General features: G+C 44.8%; 1 protein-coding gene across 5 annotated transcripts in view; it reads left to right on the top strand.

Annotated features, from left to right (window-relative positions):
• The first annotated feature begins 2,809 nt into the window (after positions 1-2,809).
• The window catches only part of SHANK2 (SH3 and multiple ankyrin repeat domains 2), a 510,912-nt gene continuing 493,405 nt past the window's right edge, over positions 2,810-20,316 (top strand). For all 5 annotated transcript variants that reach the window (XM_077322114.1, XM_077322109.1, XM_077322108.1 and 2 more), the window contains exon 1: positions 2,810-3,421. The gene's annotated coding sequence lies outside the window, so the exon portion shown is untranslated. The remainder of the gene's footprint in view (positions 3,422-20,316) is intronic.

Below are 20,316 nucleotides of genomic sequence, written 5' to 3'. Positions count from 1 at the left end.
TCCCAGTTGCAATGTATGGCTGCGAAAGTTGGACCATAAGGAAGGTTGAGTGTCAAAGAATTGAGGCTTTTGAACTCTGGTGCTGGAGAAGACTCTTGTGAGTCCCTTGGATTGCAAGGTGAACAAACCGGTCAGTCCTAGAGGAGATCAGCCCTGACTACTCCTTAGAAGGCCAGATCCTGAAGATGAAACTCAGATACTTTGGCCACCTCGTGAGAAGGAAGGACTCCCTGGAGAAGAGCCTAATGCTGAGAGAGATTGAGGGTGAAAGAAGAAGCGGACGACAGAGAATGACGACAGAGAATAACAACAACTATATGTAAATCATTTATTTTTATTTATAGACTATAATTTCTGGTACAACTGGCTCGTGGTGGTTTACATTAAAAAGATAAAAACCACATAAACCAAGTACAATTTATTGATGGCAGCAACAATCCACAGACTAATTTCCCTAATGCGAACCCTCAGACCTTCTGAGCAGCCGTCACTGTTGCGCTGATAGGTGACCACAGGCGATGTTTGGCCTGGAAGGGCTGCAATTACAAGAGGTATAAAAGGATTCAAGGGGAGGGACCCGATCTCACTAACTTGGCCTCAACCAAATGCCTGGTAGAAGAGCTCCATCTTGCATGCCATGCGGATTCCACAGAGCTCCGACAGGGCCCCCAGTTCTTCTGGGAGTTCATTTCACCAGGTGGGGGCCAGGATCGAAAAGGCCCCAGATTCCACTCTTTGGGATTTGATAATCTGAAGTCTAAAAGTAGGGAAAGAACAGAAGGAGAAAAGCTAATGAAAACAGAATAGTTGTATATAAATTTTATTGGTGTTGGTAATTAAGACAAGGAAAGGGACTAGAAGTAAAGCTTCCTGGAAAAGGTGGCTTGTGAAGAGGGAGCAGAAAGAAGAGAGGAAGGTGTTACCATGATAGTCTTCTAAAAGGAAGTTTCAAGTGTAAAGGGCAGCATGGGAGAATGGTGTCATTTAAAAGATCAAGACACAGTAGTGAGGAATGAAGGTTATGGTCCCAAAGGTTGGATGGAGCAAGTAATACTACTAAGATGTCATTTTTATTGCTGCTAAATTGCTTAGGGTTAACAGTTTAAGAAGTGACATAAAAACAGACTTTTAAAACTCTTGACAGAGATAGGTATATTCCACAGGTAAATGTGAAGAAATATCCTCTCAGACATCAGATCAAAGGCCCACCTGGTCTATCACTTTTGCCTTGTCACTCATGTATGTATATGAACAAGGGTGCCTATGTGGATTTGGTCTTAGTGGGGCAGTAAGGCTGCATGACTTTTGAAGGACTTTAATGTAGGGAGAAATCCAGTTCTAACCTGCTAGTACATCAAATGTAGATTTTTATTATGGGATTTATTAAGTGTCCTTCCCTATAAGGCTCAAACATATGAGTTTGAAAATGAAGACACTAGAAGGTACATTTAACTGTCATACATCCAAATACATGGCAATTAGAATGTGCCACTTGCTGAATGTATTATAGAAATGAACATTTTTTAAAAATTAAACTGCATTCTCTTCATACGGGTGTAGGGGAAATATGCTATTTGGGGGAAACAATTGTATATGTTGCAATCAGTCTAACAGCATACTTGACATGGTTGGTGTAAAGGGACTTGAGTCTAAAACATATTTACACACGAGGACTGTGTCAATGACAAATAGCAGATGAGTCTGGAGGCAGCAATGGTCTGAATGAGAGCCAGAAAGCTGATGTTTAGTCCAGGTAAGTCTGATGTGCTGCTGCTTGAGATGATGCCAGCTAGAGGGTTGGAAATCAGGCCGTGAAAGATGAGATTCAAAGGGATAGGTTCTTTTGGGGGTGGGGTGGGGGGATGGGGGTGGTGCTTTCTGAGGGATGTTCTCATGTAATTTGTAGTGTATTTAGAGTTTATTTTTGTCAGCTGTACAGGATTTGCTAGTTGCAGCTGTACTTTGGAAAGCAAAGCCAGGTCCCAAATATTCTCCCACTGACCACTCCCAGGTAAGACTACTGCAGTATGTGGGTGCCTTTTCAAAGAGTTTGGAAACTCCACTAATCCAGAATCCAGCAGGGAGATTTCTTCCAGACTCTGATGGTAGGCACCTGTATTTTGCTTAAAGGATTTCACTGTTTGGCAATCAGTTTCAAGGTTTGATATTCAATACTGGTCCTGATCTTTTGTCCTAGCGAAAAATCTGAGTGGGTCTGGGGCTTTCTTCCAAGTTTAGTTGCCTTCTGAAGTGAAATGGGCAAGAATCAAGGACATGGCCTTTTTGGTTGTGGTGTCTCTGGATTATAGACTGTCCTTCTTTTGTCCTGTGTCTGAAGCCAAATCTTTATGACCTTTCAATTTCATGTTAAGACCAGCTGTTAGTCCAGAACTTGTTTAACACTGACAAGTACTGCTTAAAAACAAGCAAACACTTTCTGTCTTATCTTTCATGGGTTTTTCCATTCCTGTTGGTTTGTGATTATTTTTTGTGCCATTGATATGTTGACTGGTGCTGCCATTTATTTTTATTATGGTCTAATTTACTGATACTGCCTCTAATCCTTTTATTGGGCTTGGAAATTATCATTATTAATTGGATTTACCCTGTTTTTAAGCAGTATTTTACTGTTGTCAAATACCGTGGGGATTTTTTTGTTTTTTTGCATAAAGCAGGGCGGCATACAAATCTATCAACTAAAGACAGAACATGTACTATGCCAGCTCCCACTTGATTGGCTCCTTCCCCTTGTGTTCCTAGGTGAAGAGCAGGAGAGGACAGGGCTGTTTCCCACTTCCACGACTGCACATTCGGCGTGTGCCTGTGCCTGAGCTGCTACATGAGCTACATGAGAAGGAAAGAAAGACTGGCATTCTGCCATCTGGACCCTCAGGAAACGTAGTCTTTCGGAGACACAGCTCAGCTGGCTTGCAGAGCCGTGTGTGTGTGTGTGTGTGTGCTTCCCCCCTCCCCCTCCTTTATCTGGGCTGAGCTGCTGGAAGCGAGGCGTGAACAGAGCTCTTTCCCCTCTGGGAAGCCGGGGAAGAAGCCGGGCAGCGGTGGCCTATTGTCACATTGCATCCATTCGCGGCGTGTGCAGGGGAGCGCGGCGCTCCGGCGGCTGGGGAGTCCGCGCGCTCTGGCCCTCCCGCTCCGCTCCGCTCCGCTCCCCTCCCCAGGCAGGCGCTCCCAGTTAGTTGGCGAAGCGCGCCGGCCTGGGCACCGGAGCGGTGGCGATTCCCGGGTCAACGCCGCGGCTGTCGCAACATGAGGGATTACAAAGGCTGCGGCGAAGGGGGCAGCCGAGCCGACCCCGCTGAGCTGAGGCTGGGGTAGAGGCGGCCGAGGGAGGGGAGAGCGTCGCCCGCCGACAGGAGGAACGCTGAGCCGAGCCGAGCCTGCCGCTGGGCAGCCCCAACAGGTAAGACGGGAGCGGCGGGGGCCAAGCGAGCCAAGCTCGGGGCGGCGGCGGCGCGGATGTTGGGCCGCTTTCCGCCGTGTGTGGCGCGGACGCGGGGAGGTCGGGGGGAATCGCCATTAATTTCTTTCCCGGCTTGGGTGTTTTCTCTCTGCACTTTCAAGGCTGCCTATTTACTTGGTGAACTTGGTGGAACTTCGTGCCTAGTTCAAGCGCAGAGGATTATTTCGCCCCTTGCCTCCCCGTTTTCTTTCTTTTTTTAAAATTTAGCGGCAGCGTCTCTTAGCTGCATGAATGGGTGAGCGAATGCCGCCCAAACAACTGCTTATTGACAAAAGAGGAGCCTCCGTTTTCAGCGGCAGTGTTATGTGTCCTTACCCGAGGGGAGGGGCGGGGGATTGAAATCAGTGGGACTCTTTTCGGAAGAAAGGTTCAGGCGAGGACTCAAACCCAGTCCCGGTGATGTCTTTGCAATGACGATGGTTTGCACTTTAGCTTCAGGCTCTAATCCCCACTAAGATGAAGTCCATCCACGCACTGTCAAAGGGTGTGCTATGAACACACGGGCATTCAGGACTAGATTTAGTTAATAAAGCTAAACAACTCCTCCCCCCCCCCCCAAAGACATTCACCAACTTTATAGAGTCTATCTTTGCAAATACTTTTTTTGGCTTCCTTGCCAATTTTGAATGGATACAGTGGGAGAGTTGTGCTTCAAATGAGCCTGAAAGGGAGTGGCATATTACAGTTCAGCCTCAATGGTGTGTAATAAGACCTGTGGACAAATATATGAAATCCCTTTCTTCACCTGCGAGGAAAGGTAAACCGGAAAGTCAATCAATCCTCTGTTCTTGCTTGCCTTTCAACAGTTCCTATTACCAGTTGCCTCTGGTTTGGTAACAAAGACTTCTATGTAGTCTGGAAGTGAGACCCGTTGGAAGTAACCTATATATATATATATATATATATATATATATATATATATATATATATATATATATATATATATATATATATATATATATATATATATATATATATATATATATATATATATATATATATATATATGAATAAAAGGGAAGGGAACACACTGGGAAAATTCAACACCAGGTGGCACCTCTGGAAGAGCTATAGCTCTCCTTGATGGCTGTGCACTGTTTTGGAAAGACTGAGTTCTCCTCCCTTTCTTCTGCTAGAGTGACAGGGAAAGTATATCTGTTGCATTTCTGCCTTTTTGGGTAGCTATTAAAGGCACATTACCTTTTCCAGGAAGTGACCAATGCACAGCCAGTGCGGTTGCCACCTTTTCCTGCCAGTGCTGCTGCATCTTTTGCAGTTAGGTGACATGACAAAAGACTTGGTTTTTGCCACCATGAAGATACAAGAGGGGAAAAAAAAAGAAAAGCTCTGCGTGGTGAGGTGTTCATGGTCACGCAGAAATGTTTGAAGCAGGCCTATAGCTGGAAATTTTGTGGCAAAGGGCCATAAGTAGAGTCGCGAGGGGGCTAGGGTTCTTATCATTGCAAAGCTCTGAGATTTATTGGATAGGACTTGATGATGTCATGGGATGGTTTCCAGTGATGTCATGGGGTGGGGTCTGGTGATTTCACATGGCATAGTCACATTAATAATCGGACTTCCACGCAACACTGATTATTCTACACAGCATCCATCATCAGGTATCCATGGAAAAGTAGTTTGATTATGATCATACTATGAGTCCTTTGGTTTTAATTAGTGCACCTACATTCTTCTCTCTGGATATTTTGTAGGGTATATGACTAGGGTAGTCTAACTGTGTTAGACTGGAATGGTTGGATGGTAGCAGTTGATCAGTACCTAAAATAGTAATCCTAAAATAGCAATCCTAAGGAACTCTATGCAGAACTAAGTTCCATTTAATCCAGTGGGGCTTACTTGGAGGAAAGTGTTTTTAAGATTGCAGTCATAATTATTAAATTAGTGCATTTCTAAATGACTCATATGGCTATTCACTTTCTACAGTCTGCATAATGTTTCATGTAAGTTATAATGTTCTGTGTAAACCGCCGAGAGCTGCAAAGAAATGGGCGGTATAGAAATCTAAATAAATAAATACAACCGTTTTATTTTTTTAGTCTTGACATTTGAAGAATTGATTATTCTTGGCTCAGATGTGAGATTCTCCCAGATACCTTATTTTTCTGTAGTGAGATTTGAGGGGGCTATCCTGCCTGGCTATTGTGTCCCCCAAAGCCCCTTGATTTTCTATAGTATAATACTGCTATTTATATGGTGAACGTTTCTGGAATTTAAGCCCATCCACTCATTAAACCTCCTTAGTCCTTGTCAGATTTTTGTCAGGGGGGAAAGACAGGGGATTGACCATGCTTATTCTTTGGTGAGTAAATAGTATTCTGTATATCAGTGGTCCCCAACCTTTTTATCACCGGGGACCGGTCAACGCTTGACAATTTTACTGAGTCCTCGGGGGGGGTAGTCTTTTGCCGAGGGATGTTGCCGCCGCCTGAGCCCCTGCTCCCCTTGCTTTCCCACCGGCACCCCTGACTTCCCGCCACTCACTGGGGGGCGCTGCCAGCAGCAGCTGCGCAGTGCCATGCTGAGGGGGAGCCCCAGCCATGGCAGCCGCTGGAGAGCACCAAAGGTGAGCCAGCGGCATAGTGGCAGGGCAGCCCCCGAGGCAACTGCCGGAGAGGAGGACGAGGAGGAGCCATGGTCTGGTACTGACTGATCCACGGAGTGTTCCTGCCGAAAAATTGGTACATTACCTAATCTAGGCATAAATTTGAAACATGGTGCCTAAGGTGTAATGTTTGTAGATGGAGTTCTGTGTTTGTATGTCTAGGGTAAGTTCCCTGTTCATCATCTCTCAGCTATGCTGAATACAAAGCGGAACACCAGAAAGTTATAATTATGCACAGTTTTTTTCAGTTGCTACTGCTACTTTAGTGTCTGGCCAGAGGCAATAATGTGAGCAGAAGAAAGCTTGGTATTTTCAGGACACAGATCTTTTACTAATTTTGTTTATTAATGGTCACGAATGTACTCAGTTGACATGGTATGTGCTTATTACTGTGAATAGCTTATGCCTACTGAACAAAAAATGAAATATTTTCTACTGGTTATGCTTTCTACCCTTCATACCATATCATAATCCCCACTCCATCTATATGTATACACTGAAATACTGGGGGAAATCTTTCCTTCCCACCCATGTTCAAAGTCTGCTGCAAAACAGCTTGGACCCTTGCTGTAATTATATAACAACCAGCCTGATTTTCACATAGATAAATAGTTTTAATGACACTTAGCTACTTTCATGCAGATATAATCTTATCACATGCATTTAATATTCTCAAAACTCTTTAAGGCTTAAATTTAAGGAATTAAAAATATGGATTCCTTTTTAAAAAGTGCAATACCCAAACTTCTGCACCTCTCTGCATGTTACAGATGTCAGGTTTATTTGCCATGATGCTTACTATAGGGGTTATTTAGGAAGGATGCTTTACTTTTATTTACATACATTTGAAGAGGAGTACTTAATCATGTTCATATATATACTCCAAAGGGTTTTGCAGGTAATCATATATCCTGAATGGCTTTCATTAAAAAATGACAGTGTAATTTTATGGTTCAGGAATGGTTGGTATTATCCAAGACTGATAATGCTGTAAGAGCTTCCCACCTTTACTTATAGCTCCCTTTTGCAAGATTCTCAAGAGGAACCCTTAAACATTACAGTGACAATATAGTTAACGTGGCAATATGCTCAAGTGTAACTTAAATAATTGTTTTTAAGAAAGGTTCATTTTCAGTCTTTTTGTGCAGCCCCACATTGGGACTGCACAAGTGCAGGGCAGCCACGGAAGTCTTTTCTAGCTAAAACTTGTATAGCGGTCGCTTCCACCCCGACATGGTGCGCATGCATATGGTTTCCCGCTGGAAAGCACATGTGATGCAGGCAGAGCGCCCCCTCATTGTTCATTTCCTTTTTTGCTGCCTCAAAGAACATTCACATCTAGTTCAGCTCTTACTACCATGGCTTCAAAAGCCATCTCCAAGAAGTGTTCATGTTGTGGGGGTAAAATCCCACAATCCGATGAACATGAGATGTATCTTCTGTCCTTGGGTTAGGCACACAACGTTGGGGCTTGCAAGATCTACCAACGCATTACACCTAAGGCAAGGTCAGATTGTTCTGCCAGATTAAAGGCAGTGCTTTGGGAGAAAGCCCTCCAGGATCCCCAAGTCTCAGCCACTCCTAAGCCGGCATCCAAGCCAAGCTCTTGCCCGTACTCCTGGATCCTTGTCCGTCCATTCCACTGTGTTCATTCTGGCCTTGATTCCAGCCTGAGTGGAAAAGTGAAAATTGGTCCCATCTGTTCCGTCTGTTCCATCCCTGGCTCCTGCAAACTCAGTGGCCATTCCGGTTCGAGCCACGTCAGCTCAGTCTTCAGAGCCTCATTCTAAGGAGGCGAAAAAGGTGAAAAATAAGTCCCATTCCGACTACGGAATAGCGTCTCAATCTGCAGTTAAACTGGTTCCATCTACATCCATGGTTCCGTTAACCCAGCATACTCCTTCTCTGAATCCAGCCCCCTTGGTTCCCAGTCATTCACCACAACCCAGGTCCACTCCTACAGTCTGGTACCCAACTCCCCAGGCTTCCTATGACCCATCTCCTGTATACATGGGCCAGTGGGACCAACATTATGATGAGGAACCTCCCATTGAGGCGATTGATGTAGAAGAGGGCAAACTTATCCAACCTCTTCCCTCTCCTAGTACCACTACTGAGCCTTCCCCGGACATTAACAACAGGGATCTCTCTCCTTCATCCCCCTTGGAGGACTACCACCTTCACTCTGATCAGAATGGTAAAGGCCCTTGAACTTGACATTTCATCCTCAGACACCTGCCCGAAGGACAAGATTCTCAGTCGCCTTTACACTGACACTCCCATTTTCATATCTCTCCTCATCCTGGAAGACCTCACTATTCCGATTTGGAAGATGCCAGCCTCAGTTTCACCAGTTCCTAGGAAGCTTGATTCTTTTTACAGGGTCAAGCAGGACAATTCTGCTTTCCTCTCCACCCATTCTCCACCTACTTTCACAGTCCTGCAGGATATGCAAATCAAACAGCGCCCAGGACAGCACTGTGCTCCCTTGGATAAGGAGAGCCGTAAACTTGATGGTCTAGGCTATAAGGCCTACTCTTCCGCAGCCCTCTCCTTCCGCATCACCAATTACTAGGCGATAAATGCTGGGTACCAGATGTTCCTGTGGGAAGGCATTTCCAAGTACCTGAACATGTTGCCTGAAGAGCCCAAATCCTTGGCCAAACTGCTGCAAACTGAAGCTCTTTGCACATCTAAGCAGGCCATCACCACTGGCAAACACTCAGTGAAAGTAGCTGCTCGGGCTATGGCATCAACCATTACTATCCGGCTCCATTCCTGGTTAAGTGGTACCTCCTTGCTCCTTGCTGCTAGAACCAAAGTGGAGGATCTTCCATTTGAAAAAGACACTCTTTGCTGCAACTGAGGATGATTTTCTCAATTCACTTAAGAAAAGCTGTCAGACCACCTGTTCTCTGAGCACCTTTCCTCCTACTCCTTCTTTTCAACCCAGACCAAACTTCCAGCATCAACACTTCCAGGCTCCATACCTTCGTCTACCCTTTCCTCAGCAGTATTCTCAACAGTATCCTTCATGCCTGTTTCACCAGTTTCCTAGGAGATGCCAACCTTCCCACCCTAAAGGGCAACAATATCCATAGAGGGATATCCAACATCAGCAATGCCAGCAAGGTCAAGGCGGATTCTGACAGTTAACAATTTCAACCACCAATCAGGTGGATTTCAATAATCGCTTGGCCCAGTTTGCCTCTACATGGGGTTCTATTACTTTGGACTCCAGGGTTCTATCCATAGTTCAAAATGGATATTAGTTGGAATTATCCTCCTTCCCTATGTGCCTTATTGGTTCCAAGGCACATGTTAATGCATTCCCTGAGTTGGATTTACAAGTTATAGAATTGCTGAAGAAGGGAGCTATTGAGGAAGTACCAAATGGTTTCCTCCAGTTTGGTTTTTACCTCCATTTCTTCCTGGTGGATAAAAAAGATGGTGGTTACTGTCCAATTTTGGATTTGAGGGGTCTCAATAAATGTTTATCTGTTTCACGTTTCCTAATCCATGCACCAGGCTTCTCCCTCCTCTCCTCCCCCTCCTTTCTCTTTGTCAGCAGATCACCGTTCTACATGCCTGCCTCTTCATGGCTGCCATCTGAAAAATGTGGTTAGTTGGTGCCACTTGGCTCCACATCCCCCACCCAATTTAGTGACTTTACCAATCCTCACTGAGCTGTGGTTGGAGGAGGTAGGAGGGGGAAAAAACATCATGCCTCCTTTATCTCTGCCTTTGCTGCCATTCCCCTCCCACTAATTTAACTCATCCTCTTAGTCCTGCCCCCTAGCCCGTTTTTATTTCTTGAAAGCTTTGACCACACACCACTCACAGCGTGAGCCTTTCACCTGCTTGAGCAGCCCCCTGCCTTCCCTCTCTGTCACCAGTTGCTTGTTGGCCAGATAAGAGCCCTGAACTGGCTGGTTCCAGCCCATGGGCCATATGTTTGACACATCTGGTCTAGAACTTCATCTCTCATCACCTCAGTTTGACTTAGCTTTTCAGAATCCCTTTCTGAAAATAGTGGCTGTGGCATGGGTACATGCGTTTCCATAGAAGCATTAATTGACCTTTTCTGATATCTGCTCATCTTCCTTCAATAATCCCTTTATCCTGGGTTATCTGAAGCCCAAGTGCTCTCTAGCCGGTATGCTGCTCTGGATACAGTGTTCAAAGTCACATCAGTAAGTTCTTCTGGTCCACCAGCATCACATTCATATTGGATCTAAGATAACACGTCACAAGTCCCTAAGGTTTATATTAGGGTACTTCTTTCCATATCTCTTATTTCCTTTCCTTCAAACCAAAAGCAGTTCTTTCCATTTTCCTGCTCTTTCTCCAAAGTTAAGAGTCTCCAATCATGTAGTCCTTCTGACTCCTTTGCACTTTTCCCTTAGATCTTTTCTATCCAATCCTGTGTACTAGTTGGCTTTAACATGTTTTCTGATTGGTAGGGGAGGGAGGAGGCTGGGCTGCCTGACAGCCTGGCTCAGGTTTATTGTTCTGTGTTTGCAGCTGGAAGTCAGCACTCCAGGGAAAGTTTGCCTTTCATAAATACGTTTCCTTTTCCATGTGCTAGCTCCTAGATTAGAAACTGATGACTTGAAGATTGTCACCTTGGGACATAGAACAGGTAAGGTTTCTACAAATAAAAAATGCTTTTTGGGACAAGGGAGCTGAAGGATGGAAAGGGAGGTTCAGAAATTGTCTTAATGAGTCAAATGCTCTTCGAAGAAGAGACAAATGCATTACGTAGCCAGCACCAACATGATCTCAGTGTCTCATGTTGCTCAGCGACTTCAGTTTCACTGATCAATTTCAGTTTTATTTGTTCTAAGGTAAGACAGGAGGATGTGGTGCCCTTTCACAGATCAAAAGTACTTATGAAACTGATCAAATCCCTGCTTCAGTTCAAGAAAGTTACTCAACAGAGCTACAGTGTAATCATTTACTCTTCTTTCCAGCATAAAGAAGTCACTACCTTGCCAAATATTTAATCTTTTGGCAGCAGCAGAAGTGACAAATATTTCTCAGTCTTTTTTGGTTTTCAGTACGCATTCACACATTTTGAACGCCTTTGTTAAAAGCTGCTGACAGTGAAGTGTGCCTCCTTTGACTAATTTAACATTTTTTTCCTTTTTCAAAATGAAATGTGCATGTATCATTAATTCAGAATTTCTGCTTTATTTATCCAGTTTTCTCTATGTTTTGTGCTAAACTTTGTTTATGCACCAGAAACAGTTGTGGCTTCTAATCCTGCCTTTCTCAACTTTTTTTTTACCATTGATAAACCCCTGGAACATTCTTCAGGCTTTAAGAAACCCCAGAAGTTGTACAATCATGTATAATATGATTAGGAAGTGTAACTATGTACATCCCTACCCAGGGCCCTTCCCCTTCCCACCCCCTCCAAGCCTATCATTGGCCATTTTGGGAGGGCTGGGTGGGTCAACATGACCATATGGTCATATCACCTGATAAATGTTTTAACTATATATACATACTAGCTGCAAAGCCCATTCATAAAAACGGGCTTTGAAAGGCCCTCCCCGCCCCCCTCCCCCACACTGCCATGGCTGCTTCCCTGGGGCCCATCAAACACTCTGTTCGCATCTGTGAGTTGGCAGAAGCACTTGCCCAGCCCCAGGGAAGGGATCTTCCCCCCCGCCTGCCACTGTGGTCATTTACCTGGGGCCCAGCAAGTGCGCGGGTTGAGTGGTGGAGCCTTGCAGGTGCAATGGCTGCAGCAGCCAGGCGCGTCTGTGAGGTGAGGGGTGAGTACTCGGTGAGCGAGGGCGGGAGCCACAGGGGCAGGGATAGCTGGCTGCACCCTGACTGGCCGTATTCTAACAGGGCTGTGTCTCTGTATCTCTCAGGTGCTGGCTCCTGCAGTGTCTGAGAGCAAAGTGGCTAGTGTCCAGGAAGGGAGGGCGAGAGCTGTAGGTGCAGGGCCTGCCTGCCTGCCTGCCTGCCTGCCTGCCTGCCTGCCTGCCTGCCTGCCTCTCCCTCTCCCTCTCCCTCTCCCTCTCCCTCTCCCTCTCCCTCTCCCTCTCCCTCTCCCTCTCCCTCTCCCTCCATCCATCCATCCATCCATCCATCCATCCATCTATCTATCTATCTATCTATCTATCATGTCCCACCGATTTGGGAAACCCTTCCAGTGCTGTCAGGAAACCCCAGGGTTTCACAAAACCATGGTTGAAGAAGCCTGATCTAATCAGTGGATTTTAACCTTTTAAAGAACTATCAAAGTTTCATATTAAAGTTATTTAATAGGAAAAGCTCTTTGTATGCGCTCATGGGTTCAGCTCCTTTGTATTTATCCTTTCCATTAAACAAAGCCATTTTATTTCAGAATTACTTTCCTGGTTTCTGCCTGATTAAAGTTTTAACTAGCACTGCATTTATGAAAAGAGAGAAAAGTGGGACATTCCACGTGCCTAGGATGTTAAGTTTTTTGATGCTAGATGTGCAAATATGCCAGGTTATGATGGTGAGAAAAAGACTCTGTACATGTTCAGAAGCTTATTCTTACATAATGCTTCAACTATTCAAATGTCAAGAGCTGATATTGAAAACAGATTCCTTAACTGATTTGAGGCACAAAGGAAGCATTACATTCAGTATGTAAGGCTCAGCACTGTGGGGACTTCCACACATTGAAAAAAATAGTGTTATGCCAGCAAAATGGCGTAACACTAAAAAATAATGTGCCTCTGGCCATTCTTCACCTTCTGGCTCTCTTGCTTTTGTCTGCTGCCTTCTCTCACTTCTTACACCCTGCATGCCTGCTTGAAATGGCAGAAGAGAGCAACACACTTTAAACGTGACTTCCGGCTCTAGGAACTTCCTGATATTTCCAAAATAATCTCCTCCAGTGTCCTGATTGGTTCATTGGGATACTTCCTGCTCCTTTAAGCAGTATTCCTCCCTATTTGCCAGTTCAACAGGCAGAATGACTGTAGGCAACAGTTTGACAAACAGGATTTTCTCTCATTTCCTTTTTCTACACAAATTTGTTTCTCTTCTTAATAAAAATCTTTAATTCTTTTAAGCATCCTAGTGCTTTGCACTTTTTTGCAAATTTTAATTCTGCCAATATAATATACCACACACAGTAATTACGATGAAAAATAATGAATAGAGAAGCATGTATGCAATAGTGAGTTCTTAGAAGAAGGGCAGGATACAAATGTCCTAAACAGATAGACCCAAACAACTGAACTAAATTTGTTGTAGAGTGCTATCCAGTCATGATTTGGTTGTATGATTCCCCAGTATGCAAAGTTTCAGGTTCAGTTCTCAGGTAAGCCCTTGTTCTGCCACCAGCTTTCCTACAGGTCTCTATGACCGTTTATGCACTGGAGGTTTCATGCCAGGCTGCAGGCTGGAATTTTAGTTGTGGCAGGTTGCCCCACCTCTTCCTGCACCCACACAGGGAAGCATTTGGCCCGGTGCGCCTCATCCACCCCCTATTTGTGCTCCTGCACGGGAGCTGGTTCCCAGTGCATAAACGGTCTATATGACAGCTTTATATGTTGTATATTTGAGACTGATGATAAGTTCAGAAATTCTGGAAATAGAGCATGTGATGTTTCAGAAATGTCTGAAGTTTGCTCCTAGCACGACCCAGTATTTTATTTAAGTGGCATTCCAATTGCTGTATCTCAGTAAACCACTGTTACCCTTTAAAATACCCATTATTAATTAGTGATCAAATTTATATCCCACTTTTCCTCATTGCTCTAAGTGGTTTATAGATCACATTATAAAAAATACAGAGTCCCAAATACCCCTCCCCCCCAAAAAAAAGATGCTTGCATTTTGTACACCCAGCCAGTCCTGGTTCACTACTGAGCTATCTGACTTCCTTCATTCATGGGGCTACCAGCTGCATTTGGGGGTCTGCAGGAGACGGAGAAGAAAAAAAGGTTAAATATCTCTTCCACAACCACTTTTCAAATGAAATTCAAACTCTCTAAATCTGTATCAGAATAAAATAAAACTGACAGGAGATCTATTATTGGTCTCTTGTATAATATATTGATTAGTTCTTAGTGACACCATCATAGTATTCATACAATATCAATATCAAAGAAACCATGAAGTGGTAAATATTGCACTGGTCATTTCCCTGTATAAAAGAATGGCATTAACATGTTTATATGAACTTGTTTCCTGAGTCACAACCACCCAAGGTCATGGTTTAACCTTTTCTTTTCAATATTCAGACTTTTTACGTCTTTAAGTGTGGTTAACTGTAGCTTTTGTGTTTGAAATTTCTTTTATGATTATTGGTATGTTTGTGAGACTGCACAATAGAAAGCCATTATGTTCTTTTGAGGAAAAGAAACTATTCTGACAAAAGATATTAGAAGTGTATTTTTAACAATGAAAAGCTGTAATTACTTTGCTGAAGCCCTTTAATTTCATGCCTTAGGAAAGTATAGCCTTTGGCAATCTTATTACATTGTTAATATATAAAAGAATGATGTGAATAATAATAATATATAATTTTAAAATGAAAACATGTTTAAATGTTTTAATTATATCTAAGAATTGCATAACTAGTGCTGTACACCTAAGAGAATTCAGACTGGAGTTTGCCAAACAGCAGTTTCCCAGACTCTAGATCAAAACAACTTTTAAAAATGAGGAAAATTTCAAGATCAGTTCATTATATAGCATGAGCAGCTGTTATTTAAAAACAAAGTAGCAAAAATTCTCACTGGACCTTTAGCAAACCTGTAGTAGCTCTTTAAATGCTAGCCGTTGAAATTATTTACTTATACCATGTTTATTTTTAATGTTTAACCAGGGAGAGGATAGTTAGCAGAGGTTGAAACAAAAACAATTCATCGTGTACTGACATGGATATTTGGGCTAATAGCCAGCTTATAGAGCTGGAGCTATAAACTCTACAGAAGGCAATGTACCGTCTATGTTTAAAGTGTTCATTTACTCTTAACTATTTACCATGGTAATGTGTAGTCCACTCCAAAAATGTACACTTTTGATAAACTGCCATTAAGTTTTAGAACATATGTGAAAGTATTTTTGCATTTCGCAACATGAGAATTTATGTGCCACTTTCAAATGACATACTTAAGAATTTATACTTTTTTCACTTCATAAATACTACAAAATAAGAATGTCTATATAGGAATGTTTACTCATCAGTTTCATTGCCCTCACGTTCTAATACTATGGTAGAGTAAGAAAAAGCTCTCCCTATCTGCTTTTTCCACCCATACGTTATTTTATAAGGCTCGCCACTTAGCTGTGTTTTTCTAGACTGCAAACTCTCAGATTATCTAGCCTTTCCTTGTACAAAGATGCTCTAACAACATAGTAATTTTAGTTGTGCTCTTGTATAGTTTATCTTGCTGTGCAATATCCTTTTTGAGATATGGTGACCAGAATTGTGTTTGATATTTCAAATAGGGTTGCCAGCTCTTAATCACTCTCTTCCTTTTTACCTCCCTCTCTCTTTGCTATTTCCCCCCTCCCCCCGATAGTGCCCATTGTATCTGCTACAATGGGCTTTAATTCTAGTAGAATCATAGAGTTGGAAGCGGCCTCTTGAGTCATGTAGTCAAACCCCCTGCACTATGCAGGACACTCACAACCCTATCGCTCATCCACTGAACCTTCACCTCTGAACCACCCTCTGAACCTTCACAGAATCAGCCACTCCGTGAGATGGCTAGCCAGCCTCTGTTTAAACATTTCCAAAGATGAAGAACCCACCACCTCCTGAGGAAGCCTGTTCCACCGCTCTAACTGTCAGGAATTTCTTCTGGATGTTTAGACGGAAGTGGGGATATAAATAAACAAATAGGAAAAGTCCAAGGTGGCTGTAGTTGAGTGTTCACCTGGATGTTCCTCTACAATCCCCATGGGAGGGGGCAAAGCCAAACTTCACATTCTTCCCTTTCAGCTCTGTAATAGACTGGGGGGAGGGGCTGTGCTGTGAAGGGCCCCTTTGCAAAGTGCAAGTGTGACAGAGAGGAGTGAAAGTGTGGTGTGGGAGTAGCATCAGTGATGGTGGTATGGGGATGCTTACATAGACATCATTCCTGACTGTTGGAGGCATAGTTTCACACATGACACACACCCTATAAGAAGCAGTCAGGGTTATTTCTTAAAAGTGTTGACGTTCAGGGATGCAAGTGTAATGTAGGAACCAGCTATTATTAAAATCTAAATTTTTAAACTTGGAAATCTCTAAACTGATGTCACAACAATATGAGGAAAGAAGGAACATATCAATATACTAGGAAAAGAGCCCATTGTAATTCAAATACAATGGGCGCTAGAATGGGAAGGGAAGGTCAGCAAGCAGAAAGGGCAGCAAGCAGAAAAGGAGCGAACCTTACCGGAGCCGTCGTTGAGGGCTGGCGGGCGGCGGCAGCGGCGGCGGGGCATCCTGGGCTGGCTGGAGGCGGTGGCGGCGGCTAGCTGGCGGCGGCGGCGGCCATTTGCGGAGGTCGGCGATGTTCGGCGGCGGCCATTTTCGGCGGGAGCGGCTGGCTGACGGCAGCAGCGGCGGATATTTTCGGCCATTTTCGTCGTCGTCGGCTGGCTGGCTGGCTGCGGCTGGCTGGCGGGGGCAGCGGCTGGCTGGCGGCGGCCATGTGCGGCCATTTCCGGCGGCAGCGGGGGCTGGCTGGCGGTGGCGAGGGCTGGCTGGCGGCAGCAGCGGCTGGCTGGCGGCAGTGGGGGCTGGCTAGCGGCGGCGAGGGCTGGCTGGCGGGGGCAACGGCTGGCTGGCGGCCGCGGCGGCCATGTGCGGCCATTTTCGGCGGCAGCGGGGGCTGGCTGGCGGCGGCGAGGGCTGGCTGGCGGCGGCAGCGGCTGGCTGGTGACAGCTGGCTGTCGGCTGGCTGTCGGCGTCGGCTGGCTGGCAGCGGCGGCGGCCATTTTGGGAGATCCGTCGGAAGAACGGACGGGAGTCCCCGGCAGCCGCAAGCTGGCCGGCCGCTGGGGGCTCCCTGGGCGGCGGCCTGACGCGGCGAGAGGCGCTTTGTGCCTCTCGCCGCGTCAGGCCGCCGCCCAGGGAGCACCCAGCGGCCGGCCAGCGTGCGGCTGCCGGGGACTCAGTAGCCGGCGGCCTGACGCGGCGGGAGGCGCTTCGCGCCTCCGGCCGCGTCAGGCCGCCGCCCAGGGAGCACCCGCCAGCCGCGCTATGCGCGGCTGGCGGGTGCTCCCTTGCCAGCGGCCTGAGCGCCTCCCGAGGCGTCAGGCCGCCAGCCAAGGAGAAACTCGCAGTTGCTCTGGCAAGGAATTGGAGGGACCAATCGGCAGGCGCTTTGCGCCTGCCGATTGGTCCCTCCGATAGTCTGTCCGGGGGAAGGGGCCAATCGGCACCCTTCCTCATCCCAGACACAGCCCGCCTTCCAAGGGCTTACTGTTTTATTTAGTCCGTGGCGCCCGCGGCGCCACGGACGGTGTACAGATGAGGAAAGAAGGAACATAAGTTACTCCTGTGTCTACCTTTTTTTTCTTCCCTTAGGAACTTTACATATCTCATCCACCCAGAAACCTCTCTTGCACAAATCCCATTGAAGAAATAGTAAGAGGAATGTCTGCTAGAATTAAATTACTTCTTTTTGAAATTAGAGTGCAAAAGAAATCAGCACTTCACTTCTTAGACCAAATTGACTTACTAGTAGAAAAATTAAAAAGTGTCTTTATGAAAAATGAGTGGGGAAATATCAGTGTCCAAGAACCAGACTTCATACACATGAAATGTCTTGAGTTTTCATGCTGAGTACCTTCCCTCCTTTTTGCCTTTACAAGTGTAAATTCTCATTTTTTGGAAAAATAATTCTCCTATGATGCATATTATAATTTTAAGCCTGTTTTTCTAGGGCAAATCCTGGCATCTTAATGTTTAAAAACAGTATATCCAAAAGAACTATTTAACTGTGAATTTTACTGAAATTGCTAGTTTTCACCACCAATCCCAAATAATTGAGCTCTTACCATGAACACTCCTGAGATTACTATGAAACAACGTCCCCCAATGTTACCAAAAACTGGAATCAGATATATAGATTTTTCTTGTAACAACATTTGGGATGTGCATGACAATTCCATTCAGCTGTATAAATAGTGTAAAAGACATCTTTTTTGGACATGGACATGAAATTTTAATAACTAGTCCTACATGATAAACAATATGCTGTAATATCTGTAGCAAAGATAATGATAATGATGATTTATTTCCCGACACTCCCAAGAATGGCTTATGGCAGGTTACTAATTGTCCCCACTAAAACCGTACTATACCCCATTAAAACAATACAAGGGGCATAAAAGTCATACAATAAAACCCAAAAACAAAACATAATAATAGTGGAATGATGTGTGGATGACTCATCAACTACCAAATTGGCCCCCAGTGGGAGAGATGCACCTAATTGGGTTTTAAATCAAAAGGGAGGCTAGAAAGGTTGCACAGTCTGCCAGGAATCTGGGGCACTTCCCTTTCAATGGAAGTGCAGATCATCAGATTGCCATTTTTCCATCTTCTCCAGGCAAGGCTAATAGCATCCTATCTGGCCCCAGAGCACCTGGCCACAGTGATCCAGGCAACGGTTGCCTCCAGATTAGACTTTGGTAACTTGCCTACACTTGTCCCTGACCTGGAAATTGCAACTGGTACAAACTGTTGCTAACTAGAATACCTTGGATAGCCCGGATCCAGTCAGTGTTGAGGCAGCTGCGTTGGCTACTGTTTGAATTCTGGATCCATTTCAAGGTTTTGACCTCTAAGGCCATATGCAGGCAGGGTCCAAAGTATCTGAGGGACCGCCTGTCTGTTTGTGCCCCCCGGAAAGCTCTGCACACTTCAAACACCAACAGGTTAGTGGTCCCTGGCCTGAGAGAAGTCTGCTTAGCTGTGACCAGGCCCCAGCTTGGTGGACTAAGCTCCCAGAAGAGCTAAGGGCCCTGATTGAACTGATTCACTTGCACAGGGCCTGTAGGATATAGCTCTATCGCCAGGTGTTTGGTTGAGGCCAGGATAGTGACATATGCCTCCTCAAAACCTTGACACCTCATGCTGTCAGAAGACCTCAGCTGTAACAAACTGCGATTAATATTATATTTAAGTTCTGTATGCTGCTGTTGCCGGGTTATTTTATAGATTGTTTTATCGTTGCTAATTTTATTGTATTTTTTAAACTGTAAACCGCCACGAACTGGTGACCACAGGAATGGCGGTGTAGAAGTCTAAATGTCTGTCTGTATAAATAAATAAGAAAAATATAGGTCTCAGTGACACCTATATAATCTACACTAAAGAGATGTTTAATTCCTAAACTTATTTATGTAGTTCCAAGCTTCATGGTTCAGCATGTGGTGTGGCCAGTCTGGACATGACAATAGTATTAATTAGAGAATTTTTAAGATGAAAGCTGGAGAGGTGGTAGAGGAGAATCTAGTTAGGGCCACTGACTAGAGTGGGGAGATAACTCTTCCTTCTAGCATTCTTCCGGTTTAAATCATATTAGTTTAAAGAGATTCTTTGTGCAATTGGGGAAAAGAGGAAATACAGGCCAGTTTTTACCCTTCCACCAATAGATGGAGCCAGTATGGTATATTGGTTAAAATCAGCAGCTTCTAACCTGGAGAGCTGGGTTTGATTCCCCACTCCTCCACAGATCTTGGGTTGGGCTCAGTCCTGTTAGAGCTGATCTCACAGAGCAGTTTCTCTAAGAGCTATCTCAGCCTCACCTACATCACATGGACCATTTTTGCACTAGCGATTTTGTTGAGACTTGCCTTTTAAAAGTACTGCCCTTTTCACCCATTTACGCACTGAAATCCACTTTTCCAGGTGCAGACCTGAATTGCCCTCTCACCCCCCAATAAGGAGATTCCCGATTGCAGTGAGTTCATCTTTCAAGGTGGATCAAATTCACAGCTGCCCAATGGGGAAATGCTTGCAATTTTCCCCCTGTGGCCACCATTTTAAGTCATTTGTACATGCTCTCTTCCTTGTTGCCATCCCCCTTCCTCCCTCCCCCTCTGTCCCTCTATGTCTGGAAAAAAAATTGTTTTTAAAACAGCTACAGCATTGTGTCCAGCTGTAAGAAAATAGTGGTTACGCTATCTACTTTTTAAAAATTACATGCTTGGGGGGAAGGGGGGAAGAGATTGAGGGCACAGGATGATGGTATCCAAAGGAAATACA

Source organism: Paroedura picta, chromosome 2 (genome assembly GCF_049243985.1).
Source record: "Paroedura picta isolate Pp20150507F chromosome 2, Ppicta_v3.0, whole genome shotgun sequence".
NCBI classification, from domain to species: domain Eukaryota; kingdom Metazoa; phylum Chordata; class Lepidosauria; order Squamata; family Gekkonidae; genus Paroedura; species Paroedura picta.
Note: the sequence above shows the minus strand (reverse complement) of the source record. Positions and strands in the feature narration are given on the sequence as shown.